The 17333-nt window shown below is 47.6% G+C and overlaps 1 long non-coding RNA gene across 1 annotated transcript in view; it reads right to left on the reverse strand.

Moving 5' to 3' along the window:
* Positions 1–459: 459 nt before the first annotated feature.
* LOC134756559 (uncharacterized) overlaps positions 460–17333 on the reverse strand; it is a 45462-nt gene continuing 28588 nt past the window's right edge. Inside the window, exons 2-3 of the long non-coding RNA XR_010129327.1 lie at positions 9678–9746; positions 460–2874 (exon numbers count right to left, since the gene is read on the reverse strand). This is a non-coding gene — a long non-coding RNA (uncharacterized lncRNA). The remainder of the gene's footprint in view (positions 2875–9677; positions 9747–17333) is intronic.

Below are 17333 nucleotides of genomic sequence, written 5' to 3' on the forward strand. Positions count from 1 at the left end.
ATTTATCCTGTGAAGAGAGGAATGCCTTTACTTTCCCTCCAGACATTGATTCACTTCCTTTGCCCATGTGAGTTTCCACAGGACATTGGAAACATTCCATTTACCAGAGCTTTCATATACACCCAGGCTGAAGAAAATATTCAACTATTGAGAACAGAGAATTTGGGGAGATTCCAGTATGACAAGTAACAATACTCATCTGAGAACTGAGTTCTACCACTTGTCCTCACCTCCACCCTGAGAAATCTTAAATGCCCTCAGGGAAGAAAAGCTAGTCAGACTAATTAATATCTTGTTTTCTCTCATTGAGTTGCCTTATGCTGAATTTCAAAGAGAATATCATTTCACTTCTCATGTATCAGATGTTGTAGTATGCTCTAATCACCTAGGTTAGGGGTGGGAGAGTAGTTGATATAATAACTTGAGGTAAAATAAGTATAAGACATGAATCTTACTTTCAAGAAATTTATGGTATATATTATCTATACATAAGAAGTTACCCCCAGAATGTAGTTACTTGAAACAACAATAAATATTTATTCTCTCTCAGTTTCTGTGGGTCAAGAATTCAAGAGCAGTTTAGCGAAGCAGTTCTGCCTTGATATCTCTCTTGAAGTTGTAGTCAAGATGTCAACTAGGCTTGTAGTTATCTGAAAGCTTGACTGGGGTTGACCACTCTGTACTGCAAGCTGGTTCACTCACATGGATAGCAAGTTGGTGCTGGCTTTTGGTGGAAGGCCTCAGTTTCTCTCCACATTGGCCTCTCCATAGGGCTGCTTGGTGGCTGGCAAGAGATCCAAGAGAGAGACCATGGTGGAAACTGCAATGTCTCTTATGATTTCATGTTAGAAGTTACACATGTCACTTCCACAGTATTGTGTTTGTTACATGGGCCAGCTATCATTCAGTGTAGGAAGAGAAAACACAAAGGGCATGAATACCAAGAGAGGAGGGTCAATGAGGCCATCTTGGAGGCTACCACATAATCTATCTGGGATTTCCAAGTTATGATAAAAAGTAACGCTAAATAGAAGAGCTAGTATGTTTATAAACCTACAAGAACTTTGAATATGCTCATGATAGAATAAATTTCATAGTTTTTCACAAAATGCCATTGAATAAGTGACTTCAGTAAACTCTATTTTCATTGAAAGTTGGTTTTTTTTTGCACTCCTTGAAAACATTCTTCAGAGTAGGCTAAGGGATTTAATGAATTATATGGTTATCTTAATTTTCATTCAAAGGATGTTAGCCATGCTGCTGTAACAAAGAAACCCACAAATATAGTGAGCCTCTTACTTCAAATAAAGTAATAGTACAGAGATATATGGAGTAGATGGTCTTTGGTAGAAAAGGCTTGCATCTCTGGGTCCATGGTGGCTGCTTAATGTGTCACCATGTCATAGCAAGCAGAAGGATGAAAGAGTGAGAGAGCAACTACCTTTCCTTTTTAAAGACATGACCCAGAAGTTACACACATTGCTTCACTCACACACCATTGACCAGAACATAGTTATGGGACCACCTCTAATTGCAAGACAGACTGGACAGTGTAGTGTCTAGCTGGCAGCCATGCACCCTGCTAAGATTTAGTGTGTGGATAGCAGGGTAGCAGAGTCATATTATTAAAAGGAAGAAGAGACAGGATGATGAGAATGAGTGGTCTCTGCCACACTTATAAAATATAATTTGCGGGGACAGGTCAGGTGACAAAAGTTAACAAGTAATTGGACCACATCTCTGGATCCAATTCAATAATTAGATGCAAATTAAAAACATGATAGTGAGAAATGCCATCTTGCTAGAAGACTACGTTGTAAAAAACAATGTCATACAATTCAGAAATTAGTTTTGTAATGTTGCTGTGTTATGTTTACCATTGCTTTAAAAACAGGTTCAGTTTATTCAAATATTTGTTTAGCCAGGCAACGTACTTGGCAGTGGAAAAACAGAAGTAAACAAGAGCCTTACCTCACAGAACTTAGTCTAAAAGGAGAGACAAACAGGAAAATACAATATAGTGGGTTAGATGCTGTGACTAGTGAAATCAGGAGTACTGGGTGGGGAATTAATGAATGCTTCTTGGAGGAATCAGTGTTTGTGCTGAGACTTGATCTATAAAATACATTCCATTCAATCCCAGCTACCCGGGAGGCTAAGGCACGAGAAACACTTGAAACCCGGGAGGCGGAGGTTGCAGTGAGCCGAGATCACGCCACACTGCACTCCAGCCTGGGCGACAGAGTGAAACTCCATCTCAAAAAAACAAAACAAAAAACAACATTACAGAGAGCACATCAGAGTTTAAATAGATTTCAGATTTATCAACAGACAGAATGAGGCTTTAATATTTATAACCAAGTACTGTAACCATACATATAGTATATTAGTTTAATTATCCCAACAAATCTATGAGAAAGATATTACTGCCATTTTACAGGTGAAGATATTGAGACCCAAGGAGGTTAAGTAACTTGCCAAGGTTACATATCTGTTAAGTAAGGGAGGCAACTTTCAAACTCAAGTCTTTTCAGATGACTTCCCTGTATAAAATAAAAGCACATTAACAAAAAGCAAACATTATCATTAAAAATTCTGGCCAGGCGCAGTGGCTCACGCCTGTAATCCCAGCACTTTGGGAGTCTGAGCCAGGCAGATCACAAGGTCAGGAGTTCGAGACCAGCCTGACCAACATGGTGAAACCCCGTCTCTACTAAAAATACAAAAATTAGCTGGGGGTGGTGGCGCATGCCTATAATCCCAGCTACTCAAGAGGCTGAGGCAGGAGAATCACTTGAACCCGGGAGGCGGACGTTGCAGTAAGCCAAGATCGTGTCATTGCACTCCAGCCTGGACAACAGAGCGAGACTCAGTCTAAAAAAAAAAAAAAAAAATTCTATGGAATATGCTTTCATAAAATATTTAGAGTTGCTTCTATCATAGGTGCATTCAAATGTATTCAATTTCTAAATTATACAAGGACTTTATTAATACACTGGATAATTAAGTGCTAGACCATGTACTCCAGACTATAAGCCTAGGACTTCAGAATAGTGGCACATTGCTGAGATTTAGAATGAGCTGGGGAAGTCCAGGCTCAGTGGCTCACACCTGTAATCCCAGCACTTTGGGCGGCCGAGGCAGGCAGATCACTTGAGGTCAGGAGATCAAGACCAGCCTGGCCAACATGGTAAAACCCCATCTCTACTAAAAATACAAAAATTAGCCAGGCATGGTGGTTGGCACCTGTAATCCCAGCTATTCAGGAGGCTGAGGCAAGAGAATCACTTTAACCTAGGAGGCGGAGGTTGCAGTGAGCCGAAATCATGCCACTGCACTCCAGCCTGGGTAACAGAGCAAGACTTCATCTCAAATAAATAAATAAATGAATAAATAAATATTTTAAAATAAAATAAAGAGGCCGGGAGCAGTAGCTCACGCCTGTAATCCCAGCACTTTGGGAGGCTGAGGCGGGCGGATCATGAGGTCAGGAGATCGAGACCAGCCTGGCTAATACAGTGAAACCCTGTCTCTATTAAAAATACAAAAAAATTAGCCGGGCGTGGTGGTGGACGCCTGTAATCCCAGCTACTCGGGAGGCTGAGGCAGGAGAATGGCGTGAACCCGGGAAGCGGAGCTTGCAGTGAGCCGAGATGGCGCCACTGCACTCGGGCCAGGGCAGCACAGCGAGACTCTGTCTCAAAAAAAAAAAATGAATAAATAAAATAAAATAAAATAAAGAATGAGATGGGGAAGCTTATGCAGGGCTTGGATGGGCCTTGATGACCAATACAGAGGACAGTGCATTCCAGACACTGGAATCACAGCAGCAAAGCTGAAGACAAAATGGGCACATTAGTGAGACAATACTGAGACACTGAGACCCAAATGACTAAAGCAGAAGGTGTATTAGAAAGAAGCTTTCTGGTTCTCCCAGGTACAGGAAGAGGGAGAGACTGGAGACCTCAGGGTCAGTTTACCCCCATTTAAGTGGCCATGGTAGCTGTGACCTACCCCCACTTTTCTAGGAAAAAATATATTCCAGCATTCCCAAGGTCTTCTATCTTCAGTGTAATCATTTTGTCACCTTGAATATCAAAAGACATATTATTTTCCTAATGCTAGTCCGGGGCTGTACCAATTGACAGACACAATCTTTGCTTCATTCAAGTTTCCAGTCTAATAGGATACAAACAGACAATTCAGAGAACAAAATGGGGCAAACTTAGCCCAAAATAAAAGCATCATGATTCCCTTAAGATGTCAAAGTGCTTACAGCTGTACCATGTAGGGGGTCATAACAAATGCTACATTTAACAGGACACTAAGCATGGGTGGGGTGGTCCCAGGCTTGATAAGGTTACTTATGCCCCCAAATCCTTGTGGTCAACCCGAACAGTCGCCTGGAAAAGGGCTGATGAACAGGATACCTTTCCTCCAAAGGAATCCTGCCTCTCCTATATGCCCCGAAATGAGCATTGAGTGGGAAGCTAACCAGAGGGAAAAATAGGAGGTGCTTTTAGGGTCAGACAGGATCCAGCAGCCTGCAGCCTGGACCCAAGCGTGCGGAAAAGGCCATTGTCTGAGTGGCTTTCTGGATTTCCTGCCCTCAAGCACCTACCCCGCCCAACATGCACACTCAATCTCTTGCCTCCTGCTCTGCCATCACTGTGATTAGCAGGCACTGCCCACCAAGAGGACAACAGACCACTGAGGTTCTCCTAAAGTGAGAAGGAAAATCACCCAGACCCATCCCCAGTGGGGAAGGGCAAAAAGATGACACAGAGCAGGGCTTTAAGATTACTAGAGAAAAGTGTTTCCAGATCTTAATGAAGATCCAGGATCCTCCTTATCTCTCAACCCGCACTCATTTCTCCTAGGTCTACTCATCCAGGAGACGTAGAGTTTTCTGGCACAAGTGAGCAACAGCTGGATGGGGGTGGGGGGGGGGTGTCTACGTAGGTGTCTGTGCCTCCAGGCACGTCCCAGTGGTTTTTATGTGTGGGAGAGGAGAATTCAGCAAACAGGGTGTGGTTGTGGGTGTGTCTCACGTGGGATGAGGCATCTACAGAGCAGTTCTGTTGAGATCCTTGGGCTCCCTGCTCTACTAGCCCTGGCATTGAGTCCATTTCATGACCCTGATGAGACCAGATTCCCAGCTGATGACGCCCATTCCCAATCACCAGCTTCCAGCTCTTTGGCCCCTCCCCCATCCACACACTTACTCCTCTGGCAGGCTAGCTGGGCTTTTGGCTGGGAACTGAGCTCAAAGCGGAAACAGGCAGTTGGAAGGTGTGATTTATGTCTCTGACTTCACCCCAGGCTGGAGCCCAAACACTTGGACCCTCTCCGCAAGTACCCGTCTGGCAAATTATCTCCTCCCCTTCAAAATCTCAGGCTCTTCTAGCTGGTCAGAGGTCTTCCAGGCAAGCCCATCCTCACTACCATCCCCCCTCTCCACTAACACTACCACTCACACCTCTAACTCCTGCTGATTACAGTGATAGAAGAATTAACTTCACTATTACCCACAGGAGGCAGGATTCTCCTATCAGCCCCAAACAATAGATAAATCCCTCCATATATCTAATTTCCTTCTCTCCTGCTGCTGACCAGTAGTTGGTAGAAACAAAGGGGAGCTAACTCACTCAGAATTCTGCCTCTGGCCTCTCAAGGTCTCTTTGCAGATTTAAGGTAATCCTCAATCCTGTGATTGTTTCTATCTCTAGAGACTTCTTAGAAACATTCTCAAAGACACCAGAGTGCCATTTTCTTGCTCCTGATCAGTAACTTGATGCATATCTTTATCTGCCATTTGTCAAGATCTGGAAAGCACACTCCACCCCCCACAATCTGGAAGCCTAGAGTCAGAAAAGATCTTGCTAGGAAGTGAGAATCCTCTAACTCCTTGCAGGGGCTCCCACCATTACCACTTAGAAAATTCTACTAGAAATCTAGTTTCATCTTTTCCCACTTTCAAAGATTCCTCATCAGTCAAATGCCCTTGTTAACTTTAGAGGGCAGTTGAGGAGGATTAAATGAAGAAATCAATTTGAAAGATATAAAATGCTGCTTCATAGGATTATTTTGAGGTTAAATGAGGTCGCATATGTAAAATGCTTAGATCTATACCTGGTACTTGATAACTGTTAGCTGTTTTTTCCTGTAATACCTCAAAAATTGGGGAAGGACCTGGGAGTTTGCCCTTCCTAGACATCCAGAGCCCATGGGCTCATTATAACCTTGTTGAATGGGAAGCTCAGATTCCTCAGTTTTAGTTTCTTTTTTTTTGTTCTTCTTTTTTTTTTTTGAGACGGAGTCTCGCTCTGTCACCCAGGCTGGAATGCAGTGGTGCAATCTCGGCTCACTGCAACCTCTGCCTCCTGGGTTCAAGTGATTCTCTGCCTCAGGCTCCCGAGTAGCTGGGATTACAGGCGCGCGCCACCACACCCGGCTAATTTTTGTATTTTTAGTAGAGACGGGGTTTCACCATGTTGGCCAGGCTGGTCTTGTACTCCTGACCTCGTGATCCACCCGCCTCGGCCTCCCAAAGTGCTGGGATTACAGGTGTGAACCACCGCGCCTGGCCCCTAGGTTTTAGTTTCTGAAGGTACATGGTTGCATGAATGAATGAGTCCATGCTCCATTCAGTTTTCTGGGGTCTGGTCTCTCCTTCCCTGGCTTCCTTCCCATCACCCCCTACAGAGCCTTTCCCCTAGATCACTGAGCTCATCCTGGTTACCAATTATTTGTTTATTCCTGGCCCCCACACAAGGACTCCAGCCGCAACCCTGGTTTTCCCCTGAGTTCCTGTATGAGAATCTGAATGTGTTGGGGTAAGATGGAACCTCAAGGATCACCTAGCCCAATTCCTTTGATTTAGGAAAGACAAAATTGAGAGCCAAAGAAGGGCAGACTTGCTCTAGTTGGAACTTCCAAGTCAAGTACCTGGATCCAGCCCAGGGAGTCCCTGTGTGTTTTCAAGGGTGAAAGAATTCTCATCCCCTTCTCTCTCTCAGTGAGTAGAATAAATCACTATTTTTAACTGCCTAAAACATGAGCAAAGGCTGGAGAAACGCTCAAGGAAGTCCTTCTACATACAGGCTTACTGGCTTCTTCCATATTTTCCTGGGTCTTCTCTAATTCTTATTTCTGCCCCTTCTTGCATTCCTCCCTTCCTCCACCTCCAGTCACACTTAGATGGCTTCTATGCTAACCTGTATGTCACTTGCATATCATTCAACAATAGATCAATAGATTTGGGGGTTTTTTGTTTTTTGTTTTGTTTTTTTAAGACAGAGTCTTACTCTTTCGCCCAGGCTAGAGTGCAGTGGCATGATCTTGGCTCACGGCAACCTCTCCCTCCCAGGTTCAAGCAATTCTCGTGCCTCAGCCTCCTTAAGCAGCTGGGATTACAGGCATGTGCCACCATGCCCAGCTAATTTTTTGTATTTTAGTAGAGACGAGGTTTCACCATGTCGCCCAGGCTGGTCTCAAACTCCTGAAATCAGGCAATCCGCCCGCCTTGGCCTCCAAAAGTGCTGGGATTACAGGCGTGAGCCACCACGCCCGGCCTAGATTTGTTTTTAAAAAATGAATTTGTTGCTGAGTGCAGTGGCTCATTCCTGTAATCCCAACACTTTAGGAGGCCAAGGCAGGAGGATCACCTGAGCCGAGGAGTTCGAGACCAGCCTGGGCAAACATAGTGAGACCCCGTTCTACAAACAATTAGTTTAAAAAGAAAAAGAAGAATGGGTCAATGGCTTTCTTTGAAAGTGTTTAGTCTGAATCCAACACCTAGGTCCAAAGTGGGGTACACTTGACCAGCAGCTTCTGTGAGCATGACCACCCCATATAAAGGCATTCCTTTTGCCTTTGCCAGTGAGGCTCAAGCATTCCAAAGATAAACCTAGTGGGCTGGTCTTTCCTAAAGTAAAGCTAGATTGCTTGGGTTTGAATCTCAGCTCTTCTGCTTACCTTGGGCAAGTCTGTGCCTCAGTTTCCTCATCTTATAAAATAGGTCAATAGTACCTCCCTGATAAAGGGGCAGTGCCAATTAAATAAGTTAATTCATATAAAGCTCTTAGAACACATACTATATAGCATAAGCTATTATTATTATAGGAGAGACAATAACTCCAGGAAGCCGTGCCTCCACCTCCACCCCCCATATATACCTGAGTCATGTAGCACGGTTCCTCTCTCTTCCTGGGATCTCATTACCCTTCTCCAAACCAGCCCATCTGGCCCCTGTGCAGTCTTACCCTTATCCAACCCCCAGCTCTACCCCTGGGGCCCAAACCTGGGTGTAGGGGAGGGAAGAAAGGCAAAACGTGGCCATTTTAGGGCAGAAGAACTGTTAGAGGGGAGAAGGGGTGGGGGCAACAGGGAAGTGGACCCAGAGTTGGGAAGCTCCTTATTGGGAAAGGCCCCTGTCTGATTCTGGGAGACAGAGGCCAGGCCTGGGCACTCAGCCAAGTCCAAAGAGCAGGCCCCAGGCCCTAGTCCTGGCCCCCAAAGCCAGCACCAGTGAAGAGACTAAATGTTCAGTTGCTTTGGGCTCTTCTCCAGACAGTCACAGGACACTTCCCCTACCCCAACCTCACCTATTCTGACAAAATACCCATGGTGATTAAAGTAGCTAGAACCAGGAGTACAACGTCTCTGTGTATATATGTGTGTGTTGGGAGGAGGGAGAGACTCATGCTTCCGGGCCATAATAAGGTCAAACCACTGTTCCAAAAGTGGCTGTCTCCAGGACACTGCCCACCACCCACATCCCCCACTACCTCCCCCCAAGTCCAACGGCTGGCTGTGAACTCCTCCTACAGGAACCCAGCCAGTTCTGGGGAGACTGCTGGTGAGGGGGGGCCCAAGGGTGAGTAACGGTTCCCGTGGGGATCGGGGTGCCCATGACTAATCAATGAGAGGGTGAGAAATAAAACTTACATTCCTTGACTTGTAGGGCAGTAGCTGGAGGTGGGAGGTGGGGCAGGGGCAGACTGAAGCAAGGACAGCCAAGTAGGGACGCAGAGAGGGAAGCAAGGCTGAGGTGGGGGTAGGGAGTCCTTCCAGCCCTGCTCTCTCCATATCTCAGGCTGAAGGAGAGGCAGGCCCCAGGTAACCAAACACCTGGGTTTCTGCTTCCCATCCCCTGGCAAATAAGCTTCTCCTCCAGTTCATTCAATCCAGGGCTACAGACTTTGAATGGGCTGAGGGAAGGGCACACTGACATCTCATTTGCATTCCTCAGCCCCTACCCCACTCATCTAGGACTCCCTATGCCCAGAAGACCCGGCTTGGAAAAACTCCCCTGTGCAAGGCTGAGAGCTAGACTAAGGGCATAAGAGCGGAAATGAGCTGGGAGCCAAGATGCTGAGAGAAGGAAGGAAGCCAGTCTGCTGCCACAAAGGAGTCAGGAAAGAGAGGGAACAAACAGCCAAGTGCTTCCTGCCCATCCCCTTCCCTGCCTCTCCACCAACCTCCTCCAGCCTGTCCAGACATCTCAGGCCCAGGGCAGAGTAGGGAAAGGAGTGCAGAGACCCACACGAAATGCCCTCTAAAGCTTCCAGCTCAGCAGCCTTCATGGCAGAGGCCGGGGGCTATTCTCACAGCAGCCCCTGCATCAATAGCTAGATGATCACTCCCATGTCAGCCAGTTCCAGAAGCTCCCTTACCCCAATTTCCTCCACCAAAGTGACCCGTTCCTCTCTGTTTCAAGCTTGCTTTCTCTGGCCCTCCAGTATCTGCAGTTGAAAGAGAACACCATGAGTTTGGGAAGGGATGTGGTAGTGGGGAGGTTTGGGAGAGTTGTAAGAACAGGCAGCCCTCTTCCCCAAACTGCTATCTCACCTCCCACTGCACTGGCAAGAGAGCAGGGGCAATCACACCTCACACACACACACACACACACACACACCCAACTTTAGCCTATTGACAGATCAGGATACAGATACCCCACCCATGCAAATACACCAACACAAGCATGTTCAGGTTTTCAGACCATACACACACAGAGAGGGAGATTTTCACCTCACAGGCACATTCACATCACACAGGATCTTTTCCCAGCCTGGCCAGCACAAATGGTGAACATGGGAAAGATGTAGAAACCTGGGTCAACTTGGGCCCAAAATATATTCCAGCTTTGGCCCTTCTCCAGGTCTGTTTCTCCATTCCTTGCTACTCCCCCAGGGCTTTCCCATGCGAAACACAGGAGAAGGTGGAGAGGAGGCACCTGAGGGTGCTCTGTTCCTAAGCTGTGATACTCAGTCAACTCTGTCTGGGTTTCTGGAACCCAGCCCCCCTCCCTGAGGTGATCACATGGAAAATGTCCAGCTGCGGTTGCTTGGAGAGATGAGCTCAGCCAGTCTGAGTGGGGCTGGGGGCCTGGACTCAGCATCAGACTTTCCACTTCGGACCTTACCCCTCCTCCCACCTCCAAATACCACTCCAGGGATTCAGGAGCAGGAAAGGGGCCAAAGGGACTTCTGACACAAATGTCGCAGTCTTGGACTGGTTCAGAGGGGAAGGGTGGACACTGATGAAGGGCAGAACAGATCTGGAAGCACCTCTAGTCTGCTTCGTTCCTGCCCACCCACTTCAGGGAAATAAATCCAAAGATGGACCAAAAAAGACAAGGGAGACTAGGTTGCAGTGTAATAAGTGGGGGGAAGATGACTTCAGAAATCGGTCCCCCGGGGTGGGAGTGGGAGGGCAGGGAACTCAAGAATAGATTCAACTCAGTGACCCCAAAATGACAAAGGACATAGAAAGCTGGGTCCTAAATGGGAAGCTGGGGGTGGCAGAGGAAGGAGCAGACCAGTGTTACACTGCCTCTCATTGACCAATGAAGAGTTCCTGACCTGGCAGGAGGAAAGGATTAGTCCCTCCATCCAGTCTTCCAAAGTATATTTCCCACTCTCCATGACTCTGCACCCCTGCCCTCCCTCTCCTCACGTTCCTTTCCCTCTATCCCCCATCTCTATTATGCGCTTCCCCTTTCCTTTCTCCTTTCCTCTCTCCTACCATCTTTCTAGGATCCTCCTTCCTGGTTCCTCCACCCCCTTCTCCTTCACCAATCCCTAGCCACTCTGTCTTTTCCTCTCGCTGAACCCTCTCTGTCTACCTCTTTGCTCTTATTTATGTCTCCAACCTCACCCATTTCCCCCTCCTTCTCCCTCCTTTTTCTCCCCAGCATAGCCCACAGAGCTTTATACGTAGTAAGCACTCAAAAATATATAGTACTTAGATCAATGGCACTTATTAGTTAATGTCCCTTGCACAATTCTAGGAATCTTAGAGCAGACTGAGATCTTTAGTAGTTAAAATGTTGGAGCCATGAAAGGTTTTGATCTGAGAAGTAACATCATCAGAGCCTTGGTTTAGGAAGATTAATTTGCCTGCAAAGAGTAGGGTGGATTTCAGGGGAAAATGAGACCCTTTTTTCATTTTCTCTCTTTCTTTCTTCAACTGTTTCTTTCTCTCTGACTTCTTCACCATCTGACAGGCTTCCCCACCTGACCATAACTCTTCTCTCCCTTCCATGAGTCTTCCCTCCTTCCTTGAGTTTTCCTTCCCTTTACCCCTATCCTGCCCTTCCTCCTCTCAACAACCCCCCTTCCTAGAACATCTGTAAGCAATTGGCTTGTAGAGAGGGGTAGGGTTGAGATTTCCCAGCCAGCTGTGGGGGTGTGGCCAGCCCTGGCCGACTGGATGGAAGAGTGTGGCCTGAAGGGAGGGCCGCTCTCCCTAGAGGTGAAAGCTTGGAGTGCCATTCCACCGTTCCTGTTCCTAGGCACCCAGCCCTTTAATCAAACCCCAAACTTCTCTTCTTCCCAGGTCAATCTCATCACACACCCCTTTTCTATCTTAGAGACCCGGAAGCCCTAGCCCTACCTCCCAGTTCCACAATTCTGTCATCTGGAACCCTCTAGCCACATGTAGATTAGAGACTGGAAGAGGATACCCAACCTCCCAACTGCTGGACATCTGTTGAAAGGAATATAAACTGAAGGGTCAGAAAGCTCCTCCTCTTGGCTTCTCCCTTAGGGCTTTGAAGTCCAATCAAGGACTGAGGCCAGAGGTGGGGGGTGTGGGTATTCAAAGGACAGAATGCAATTCAACCTTTACTGCAGGTAAGGTAGGAAGTCCAATATATTTTTGTACATTAGACCCAGAAGTAATCACTTGTGAATTGTGAATGTATAAACTGTATACAACATTACTTTCTTTTATACTATTATCTCAATTTAGTAAGCCTCAACCTTGGAGTCCAGCAGTTAAGAATCTTCTAAGGCTTTGTTCCTCCTCAAGTTATAGCTCTGGAAGAAAAGGAGGGGGCTCTGCTTCCCAGGAGTGCTCCATATCACTGGGCTCATAAATCTCAGCCCCAGAGACTCTCCATTTTACTTTTATGCACTGGCTGCTGGGGACACCTGGAACCTTTGCAGGAATTGCTGTAAACCCCACTTATCCCCTAGTTCAGCAGGCCAATAGGTTAGCTCTCCCTGAAGAGAAAGGCAAGGGGATGGACCTATTCTTAGCCCTGTACATGATCTCTGGAAAACAAATGTGCTCATTGTGAAGTGATGATGGACAGGGAGGAATTTGCAGCCAAGGAAGGAGTGTATGTGTTTGTTTGGGGGTAGAGAGATGAGGAGCGCCAGAGGTCCAGAGAGCTCATGAGGAAGACTTATGAAAAGCAAGGAGAGGGACATGCTGTGCCCCATCCCCAACTTTGTGCCATTGTGTTAAAGACTAATGGCACACTATGCTCTACACATACACACACACACACACACACACACACACCCTGATTCCTACCTGATCAGAGATGCTGTTATCTCTATAAAGCCAGAAAGAGCTGAAGCTAGTAACATAGCATGTCTGGGTTTGGAGTGCAATCGGTGGCCCTCCTGCCTTCCTCCCCAACCTCTTTCCAATGCCCTTTCTGTCTGGGATTGATAATCCTTCCCAAGAGAGGGCTGGAAATGGCAGGCAGACTTGTGGAAGTGGGAGGGAATGCCTGGCTCATCCTCAACCCCTCATAGCCCCAGTCGGATGTGCACTGGGAATCCTGGTGCTCCAGGTCCCTTCCTGATGGGCTCCAGATGTGCTTACATCTGGGAAGGCCATCCCAAGAAGCTGACACTCCCACCCACAGCTCCCACCCCGGATGGTTCTCTCCTCTGACTGCCAGGCCCTTGAGCTGAGAAGCTTCAGGCACCCCTTTCCTCTCCAGAGGTAGGTACAAGGCAGCAAAGGGGAGAGAAAGGAAAGTCATGGGGGTGGCATGAGTGAGCAAATAAAATGAGGTCAATGCTTAGGACACCCCAGAGGATCTTATTTTCCTTTTAACTTCCTATCTGGGGTTGTTACATTTTGCCATAGCATTCTGGTGCCTCTAAATATGCCAAAAATAAATAAATAAATCAATAAATAAATAAGAAAAACTGAAGAACTTTTGGAAGAGAAGACATTAGCAAGAGTGGGGGAAATTCCTTCCCATTGATCTGCTTAATCTGGATTCCTGGGTCTTATATCTTTTATCCCAGTGTCCTCTTAGCTCTGCTCCTTTCCTGTCAGTGCCCATCCCCTAGTCCCTGTCTCCATGTGCCTCTCCAACCTAGTCTCGCCTGGAAAAACTCCCAGTTTGGTCCCCACAGAGGTATCTAGTCACAGTTTTGTTTGTTTGTTTGTTTGTTTGTTTTGAGTCTGAGTCTCTCTCTGTCGCCCAGGCTGGAGTGCAATGATGCTATCTCTGCTCACTGCCACCTCCACCTCCACCTCCCGGGTTCAAACGATTCTCCTGCCTCAAACTCCTGAGTAGCTGGGATTACAGGCTCCCGCCACCATGCCCAGCTAATTTTTTGTATTTTTAGTAGAGACGGGGTTTCACCATGTTAACCAGGCTGGTCTCAAACTCCTGACCTCAGGTGATCCACCCGCCTCAGCCTCCCAAAGTGCTGAGATTACAGGCATGAGCCACCACATCTGGCTCTAGTCACAGTCTTAATCACTGGGTTCGGAGTCCTGGAGCAACAATAGAACCCACGCATCTTATTGCTAAGGTCTGCTTTTGTCACCCTAGTAAACATCTTCCATCCACCCCTCCTGTGCTCTGTGCAAACTGGGGATAGAAAAAGGAGAGGAGCCTGGGTTTATTTTAAGCATAGGACACAGGGGAGGGGCTTCTCCTGGGTCAGACAGCGGGTAGGGATGGTGGAGGTGACTCACAGATGATAGAGCCCTCAGTTCCTCTAGGCAGAGACCTGAGTCAGAGAAGCAACAGAGCCTGAGGGTGCAAATGGTCTACTCCTGTACTTTCCAATTTCCCTCTCTTAGACATACACGCACACACACACAGAACAACTCCCCACCTTCAGCAGTCTCTGGATCCTGGTATAACTGGGCTCCTATTCTACTTCTGGAAATCCCCCCACCCCCGCCTTCAGCTTCATAATTTTCGTAAATATCCCACCTTCCTTCCCTCTGTGAGATCCAACTTCTTTGTTTGCTTGTTTGTTTTCATCTTGTTTTGTTTTTGAGATGGAGTCTCGTTCTGTCACCCAGGCTGGAGTGCAATGGTGCAATCTCAGCTCACTGCAACCTCTGCCTCCCAAGGTTCAAGCAATTCTCCTGCCTCAGCCTCCCAAGTAGCTGGGATTACAGGCACCCACCACCACGCGTGGCTAATTTTTGTATTTTTACTAGAGACGGGGTTTCACCATGTTGGCCAAGCTAGTCTCAAACTTCTGACCTCGTGATCTACCCACCATGGCCTCCCAAAGTGCTGGGATTACGGGCATGAGCCACTGCACCCAGCCTAGGAAGTTTTATTTCATGGACACCTCAGCCTCTACCACCTCTACCCAACCAGACTTTTTACAGCCCAACAAGACCTGAGTCTGTTTTTTAAAACCAAGGCATCCAGCCTTAGTGTTCTCAGAATTTCCAGGCATTTGAGAATCTTAAAGAAGCCACTGAGTCTCACCCCAGAGAAATCACATACATATAAACAAAAACTTCCAACCAGTTTCAGAGGATTAATGGATTGTATACCCAATCTTCCCCCACCCCACCCCAAGGACAATGGATCTAGGTTATAATTCCTACTCTGGAATCTTCCCCCATACCTCTGTAGAAACCCAGCCGGTTTACAGGGCTGACATTGCAGTGGGAAAAGCAATGGCTCTGAAATCTACTGGGATTGGGTTTGGATTTACCTCTGCCCCTTTCTGTTGGCCTTCGCTTAGTCACTTCTCTCCTTCAGGCTTCGATTTCCTAACAGTAAAATGAGGATCATGATACCTTCAGTGCTGGATAAGTTGGGATAAATGGGATAGAGGCATATTAAAGGTCAAGCCCAGGGCCAGGAATACAGCATGTGCTAAATAAACCATTATCAGTACTCCCACCCCTCTTCCACACTACTAAAATTCAGCATGACCCCTGGCATTAGAACTTGCACCTGTATCCTGAACTCCTCTGTGGAAATTCACTCTTGTGGTTCTAAAACTCCAGCCTTCAGGGCAAGCAGGCTGGCGACAACAGGAGCCTGCTGAGTGTCCTGGCCCTGCCCTTCACCCTTCTTCCTCTCCATCAAGCAGACCATGATTAATAATGGTCAGTCATCACAGCAAATCATTCCTACTGAGCAAAGAAGGGACAGAGGGTACCAAAGAGGTCAGGTTTAAGAGAAAAAGCAGAGGCACTTGGAGACACACAGACTTGGCCAGAGGAAGGCTGAGAGATATACAAGACAGAAAGAAAAAGCTGAGAGGAGATAGAGCATTTAGAGGGGCAGTGGGCTTAGAGGAGAAGGCACTGGGTCTGAAGTCTAAACACTTAGGTTCTAGGCTCACCGCTAACTGACTAGCCATATGACCCTGGACAAATCACCTCATCTCTCTACACCCATTTCCTCTTCTGAAGGAGATGATTGGACTGATGGCTTCTACCCCCTCCTCACTGGCCTTTCTAGGTCAGCTTCCAGGCCTGGAGGTCTGTGCTGAAGTAGCTCTAATTAGGAGGGGACCCCAAGTTAAGGACGAACCCAGAGCAGAGGAAGAGAGGATCAGGCAAAGGCAGGCATGGTGAGAGGAAAGGCAGGAGGTGTTGGGGCCACTGGGAGAGGACTTATAAGGGCAGAAAGAGCCAAGAGAGGAGGGATATTGGGGAGAGTAGAAAGGCCAGCCAAAGAATGACTAAGGGGCTCCCGGTGTAAACAGGAGCAGGGAATGGACAGGGAGGGGGCCTGTTTGAGTTGGCCAAGGCTAGGGGTGGAGTGGGGAGGAGGACTGGGGCAGGACGCTATGTCCCCTGTCCCCCACCAAGGCTCCTGGGAGGAGCTGAGTCACACACCTCCTTCCCTGCACCCCTCCCCACCCCCACCCCTAATCTCCCAAATCCTGGGAAAATCTAAAGAGTTTGCCTAGACTGAGAAAGGAGAGTGTTTGGTTCACACACATGTGTTTTGCTGGGCTAAAAAGCAATCAGGCCTCAGCCCTTCTCCTCCCAAAGGGGGTTCCCAGCCCATGGCTTGAGTAGCTCTCACCTAAAGGTTGCCTTTTTGGCAACGCTGGGCTTAAAGATCCTGACCCAGAGATTCCTTGGGTTCCTCACCTAAGAAAGGGTCAGGACTTGCAGATGTGAGAATGGGATACGGGCCAGCATTGCCCCACAGTCTGGCCAGCCAGCCTCTCCCTTGGGCTGCAGCTGGCTCTGGAGGGGGGCTTTTAAAAAAGCAGATGGGTGATTTGGGACAGGAAGTGGAGTAGCAGAGTGAGGGGGAGAGTCATGGCAGGAAAAAAACATTGACTCTGGGCACTCTTATTCTGAGCCTTTCAGCCCGAAGTGGGGCAGGGGACTGGGGAACAGAAGGGACAGGGTTGACTTCGGGGGTATTATTCTGGAAAGCGAGGAGTCCTGGAGGAAAGAGACTGAAAGGACTTGTAGTCCCCTCCCCCAGACTAAGATAAAGGCTAGAATCCTGAAAAGTGATCTCATCACACAGAGCCTGAGCTTGGGGAAGAGGTGGGCAGGGGGTCACTGCCTTCCCCTTCTAGAGTCCCTTCCTCTACTTCCACAGGGGAATCCGGGAAGAATGGGGTCCTGGCTTCCAGCTCCCATTGTTTTTTTGGTTTTTGGTCTTTGGATTTTTTTTTTTTTTTTTGGAGACAGTCTTGCTCTGTCACCCAGGCTAGAGTGCAGTGGTGCAATCGCGGCTCATTGCAGTCTCTGCCTCCTGGGTTCAAGTAATTATCCTGCCTCAGCTTCCCGAGTAGCTGGGATTACAGGTGCAGACCACCACATCTGGCTAATTTTTGTAT

This window comes from Gorilla gorilla, chromosome 10, assembly GCF_029281585.2.
Source record: "Gorilla gorilla gorilla isolate KB3781 chromosome 10, NHGRI_mGorGor1-v2.1_pri, whole genome shotgun sequence".
Classification (NCBI taxonomy): domain Eukaryota; kingdom Metazoa; phylum Chordata; class Mammalia; order Primates; family Hominidae; genus Gorilla; species Gorilla gorilla.